At 62.1% G+C, this 5,000-nt stretch overlaps 1 protein-coding gene across 2 annotated transcripts in view; it reads left to right on the forward strand.

The window, feature by feature from the left end:
- Window positions 1-5,000, forward strand: part of LOC129859778 (serine/threonine-protein phosphatase 2A regulatory subunit B'' subunit alpha-like) — a 59,881-nt gene that overhangs the window by 46,379 nt on the left and 8,502 nt on the right. The gene's annotated exons all lie outside the window — the stretch shown is intronic.

Raw genomic sequence — 5,000 nt, forward strand, 5'->3', positions numbered from 1 at the left:
TTAGTGGGTGGGGCAGTGTTAGTGGGGCTGGTGGGGCAGTGTTAGTGGGGCTGGTGGGGCAGTGTTAGTGGGGCTGTGTTAGTGGGTGGGGCAGTGTTAGTGGGGCTGGTGGGGCAGTGTTAGTGGGGCTGCTGAGGCAGTGTTAGTGGGGCTGCTGAGGCAGTGTTAGTGGGGCTGGTGGGGCAGTGTTAGTGGGGCTGGTGGGGCAGTGTTAGTGGGGCTGCTGAGGCAGTGTTAGTGGGGCTGCTGGGGCAGTGTTAGTGGGGCTGGTGGGGCAGTGTTAGTGGGGCTGGTGGGGCAGTGTTAGTGGGGCTGGTGGGGCAGTGTTAGTGGGGCTGGTGAGGCAGTGTTAGTGGGGCTTCTGAGGCAGTGTTAGTGGGGCTGGTAGGGCAGTGTTAGTGGGGCTGCTGAGGCAGTGTTAGTGGGGCTGGTGGGGCAGTGTTGGTGGGGCAGTGTTAGTGGGGCTGGTGGGGCAGTGTTAGTGGGGCTGTGTTAGTGGGTGGGGCAGTGTTAGTGGGGCTGGTGGGGCAGTGTTAGTGGGGCTGGTGGGGCAGTGTTAGTGGGGCTGTGTTAGTGGGTGGGGCAGTGTTAGTGGGGCTGGTGGGGCAGTGTTAGTGGGGCTGCTGAGGCAGTGTTAGTGGGGCTGCTAAGGCAGTGTTAGTGGGGCTGCTGAGGCAGTGTTAGTAGGGCTGGTGGGGCAGTGTTAGTGGGGCTGGTGGGGCAGTGTTAGTGGGGCTGGTGGGGCAGTGTTAGTGGGGCTGGTGGGGCAGTGTTAGTGGGGCTGGTGGGGCAGTGTTAGTGGGGCTGCTGAGGCAGTGTTAGTGGGGCTGCTAAGGCAGTGTTAGTGGGGCTGCTGAGGCAGTGTTAGTGGGGCTAGTGGGGCAGTGTTAGTGGGGCTGGTGGGGCAGTGTTAGTGGGGCTGGTAGGGCAGTGTTAGTGGGGCTGGTGGGGCAGTGTTAGTGGGGCTGCTGAGGCAGTGTTAGTGGGGCTGGTGGGGCAGTGTTAGTGGGGCTGGTGGGGCAGTGTTAGTGGGGCTGGTGAGGCAGTGTTAGTGGGGCTGGTGGGGCAGTGTTAGTGGGGTTGGTGAGGCAGTGTTAGTGGGGCTGGTGGGGCAGTGTTAGTGGGGCTGGTGGGGCAGTGTTAGTGGGGCTGGTGAGACAGTGTTAGTGGGGCTGGTGGGGCAGTGTTAGTGGGGTTGGTGAGGCAGTGTTAGTGGGGCTGGTGGGGCAGTGTTAGTGGGGCTGGTGGGGCAGTGTTAGTGGTGCTGGTGGGGCAGTGTTAGTGGGGCTGGTGGGGGCAGTGTTAGTGGGGCTGGTGAGGCAATGTTAGTGGGGCTGGTGGGGCAGTGTTAGTGGGGCTGGTGAGACAGTGTTAGTGGGGCTGGTGGGGCAGTGTTAGTGGGGCTGGTGAGACAGTGTTAGTGGGGCTGGTGAGACAGTGTTAGTGGGGCTGGTGAGACAGTGTTAGTGGGGCTGGTGAGACAGTGTTAGTGGGGCTGGTGAGACAGTGTTAGTGGGGCTGGTGAGACAGTGTTAGTGGGGCTGGTGGGGCAGTGTTAGTGGGGCTGGTGAGGCAGTTATAGTGGGGCTGGTGAGACAGTGTTAGTGAGGCTGGTGGGGCAGTGTTAGTGGTGCTGGTGGGGCAGTGTTAGTGGGGCTGGTGGGGCAGTGTTAGTGGGGCTGGTGAGGCAATGTTAGTGGGGCTGGTGGGGCAGTGTTAGTGGGGCTGGTGGGGCAGTGTTAGTGGGGCTGGTGAGGCAATGTTAGTGGGGCTGGTGGGGCAGTGTTAGTGGGGCTGGTGGGGCAGTGTTAGTGGGGTTGGTGAGGCAGTGTTAGTGGGGCTGGTGAGGCAGTGTTAGTGGGGCTGGTGGGGCAGTGTTAGTGGGGCTGGTGAGGCAGTGTTAGTGGGGCTGGTGGGGCAGTGTTAGTGGGGCTGGTGGGGCAGTGTTAGTGGGGCTGGTGAGGCAGTGTTAGTGGGGCTGGTGGGGCAGTGTTAGTGGGGCTGGTGGGGCAGTGTTAGTGGGGCTGCTGAGGCAGCGTTAGTGGGGCTGGTGAGGCAGTGTTAGTGGGGCTTGTGGGGCAGTGTTAGTGGGGCTGCTGAGGCAGTGTTAGTGGGGCTGCTGAGGCAGTGTTAGTGGGGCTGCTGAGGCAGTGTTAGTGGGGCTGGTGGGGCAGTGTTAGTGGGGCTGGTGGGGCAGTGTTAGTGGGGCTGCTGAGGCAGTGTTAGTGGGGCTGCTGGGGCAGTGTTAGTGGGGCTGGTGGGGCAGTGTTAGTGGGGCTGGTGGGGCAGTGTTAGTGGGGCTGGTGGGGCAGTGTTAGTGGGGCTGGTGAGGCAGTGTTAGTGGGGCTTCTGAGGCAGTGTTAGTGGGGCTGGTAGGGCAGTGTTAGTGGGGCTGCTGAGGCAGTGTTAGTGGGGCTGGTGGGGCAGTGTTGGTGGGGCAGTGTTAGTGGGGCTGGTGGGGCAGTGTTAGTGGGGCTGTGTTAGTGGGTGGGGCAGTGTTAGTGGGGCTGGTGGGGCAGTGTTAGTGGGGCTGGTGGGGCAGTGTTAGTGGGGCTGTGTTAGTGGGTGGGGCAGTGCTAGTGGGGCTGGTGGGGCAGTGTTAGTGGGGCTGCTGAGGCAGTGTTAGTGGGGCTGCTGAGGCAGTGTTAGTGGGGCTGGTGGGGCAGTGTTAGTGGGGCTGGTGGGGCAGTGTTAGTGGGGCTGCTGAGGCAGTGTTAGTGGGGCTGCTGGGGCAGTGTTAGTGGGGCTGGTGGGGCAGTGTTAGTGGGGCTGGTGGGGCAGTGTTAGTGGGGCTGGTGGGGCAGTGTTAGTGGGGCTGGTGAGGCAGTGTTAGTGGGGCTTCTGAGGCAGTGTTAGTGGGGCTGGTAGGGCAGTGTTAGTGGGGCTGCTGAGGCAGTGTTAGTGGGGCTGGTGGGGCAGTGTTGGTAGGGCAGTGTTAGTGGGGCTGGTGGGGCAGTGTTAGTGGGGCTGTGTTAGTGGGTGGGGCAGTGTTAGTGGGGCTGGTGGGGCAGTGTTAGTGGGGCTGGTGGGGCAGTGTTAGTGGGGCTGTGTTAGTGGGTGGGGCAGTGTTAGTGGGGCTGGTGGGGCAGTGTTAGTGGGGCTGCTGAGGCAGTGTTAGTGGGGCTGCTAAGGCAGTGTTAGTGGGGCTGCTGAGGCAGTGTTAGTGGGGCTGGTGGGGCAGTGTTAGTGGGGCTGGTGGGGCAGTGTTAGTGGGGCTGGTGGGGCAGTGTTAGTGGGGCTGGTGGGGGCAGTGTTAGTGGGGCTGCTGAGGCAGTGTTAGTGGGGCTGCTAAGGCAGTGTTAGTGGGGCTGCTGAGGCAGTGTTAGTGGGGCTAGTGGGGCAGTGTTAGTGGGGCTGGTGGGGCAGTGTTAGTGGGGCTGGTAGGGCAGTGTTAGTGGGGCTGGTGGGGCAGTGTTAGTGGGGCTGCTGAGGCAGTGTTAGTGGGGCTGGTGAGGCAGTGTTAGTGGGGCTGGTGGGGCAGTGTTAGTGGGGCTGGTGGGGCAGTGTTAGTGGGGCTGGTGAGGCAGTGTTAGTGGGGCTGGTGGGGCAGTGTTAGTGGGGTTGGTGAGGCAGTGTTAGTGGGGCTGGTGGGGCAGTGTTAGTGGGGCTGCTGAGGCAGTGTTAGTGGGGCTGCTGAGGCAGTGTTAGTGGGGCTGGTAGGGCAGTGTTAGTGGGGCTGCTGAGGCAGTGTTAGTGGGGCTGGTGGGGCAGTGTTGGTAGGGCAGTGTTAGTGGGGCTGGTGGGGCAGTGTTAGTGGGGCTGTGTTAGTGGGTGGGGCAGTGTTAGTGGGGCTGGTGGGGCAGTGTTAGTGGGGCTGGTGGGGCAGTGTTAGTGGGGCTGTGTTAGTGGGTGGGGCAGTGTTAGTGGGGCTGGTGGGGCAGTGTTAGTGGGGCTGCTGAGGCAGTGTTAGTGGGGCTGCTAAGGCAGTGTTAGTGGGGCTGCTGAGGCAGTGTTAGTGGGGCTGGTGGGGCAGTGTTAGTGGGGCTGGTGGGGCAGTGTTAGTGGGGCTGGTGGGGCAGTGTTAGTGGGGCTGGTGGGGCAGTGTTAGTGGGGCTGCTGAGGCAGTGTTAGTGGGGCTGCTAAGGCAGTGTTAGTGGGGCTGCTGAGGCAGTGTTAGTGGGGCTAGTGGGGCAGTGTTAGTGGGGCTGGTGGGGCAGTGTTAGTGGGGCTGGTAGGGCAGTGTTAGTGGGGCTGGTGGGGCAGTGTTAGTGGGGCTGCTGAGGCAGTGTTAGTGGGGCTGGTGAGGCAGTGTTAGTGGGGCTGGTGGGGCAGTGTTAGTGGGGCTGGTGGGGCAGTGTTAGTGGGGCTGGTGAGGCAGTGTTAGTGGGGCTGGTGGGGCAGTGTTAGTGGGGTTGGTGAGGCAGTGTTAGTGGGGCTGGTGGGGCAGTGTTAGTGGGGCTGGTGGGGCAGTGTTAGTGGGGCTGGTGAGACAGTGTTAGTGGGGCTGGTGGGGCAGTGTTAGTGGGGTTGGTGAGGCAGTGTTAGTGGGGCTGGTGGGGCAGTGTTAGTGGGGCTGGTGGGGCAGTGTTAGTGGTGCTGGTGGGGCAGTGTTAGTGGGGCTGGTGGGGCAGTGTTAGTGGGGCTGGTGAGGCAATGTTAGTGGGGCTGGTGGGGCAGTGTTAGTGGGGCTGGTGAGACAGTGTTAGTGGGGCTGGTGGGGCAGTGTTAGTGGGGCTGGTGAGACAGTGTTAGTGGGGCTGGTGAGACAGTGTTAGTGGGGCTGGTGAGACAGTGTTAGTGGGGCTGGTGAGACAGTGTTAGTGGGGCTGGTGAGACAGTGTTAGTGGGGCTGGTGAGACAGTGTTAGTGGGGCTGGTGGGGCAGTGTTAGTGGGGCTGGTGAGGCAGTGTTAGTGGGGCTGGTGAGACAGTGTTAGTGGGGCTGGTGGGGCAGTGTTAGTGGTGCTGGTGGGGCAGTGTTAGTGGGGCTGGTGGGGCAGTGTTAGTGGGGCTGGTGAGGCAATGTTAGTGGGGCTGGTGGGGCAGTGTTAGTGGGGCTGG

The sequence above is a fragment of the Salvelinus fontinalis genome, chromosome 7 (genome assembly GCF_029448725.1).
Source record: "Salvelinus fontinalis isolate EN_2023a chromosome 7, ASM2944872v1, whole genome shotgun sequence".
NCBI lineage: Eukaryota > Metazoa > Chordata > Actinopteri > Salmoniformes > Salmonidae > Salvelinus > Salvelinus fontinalis.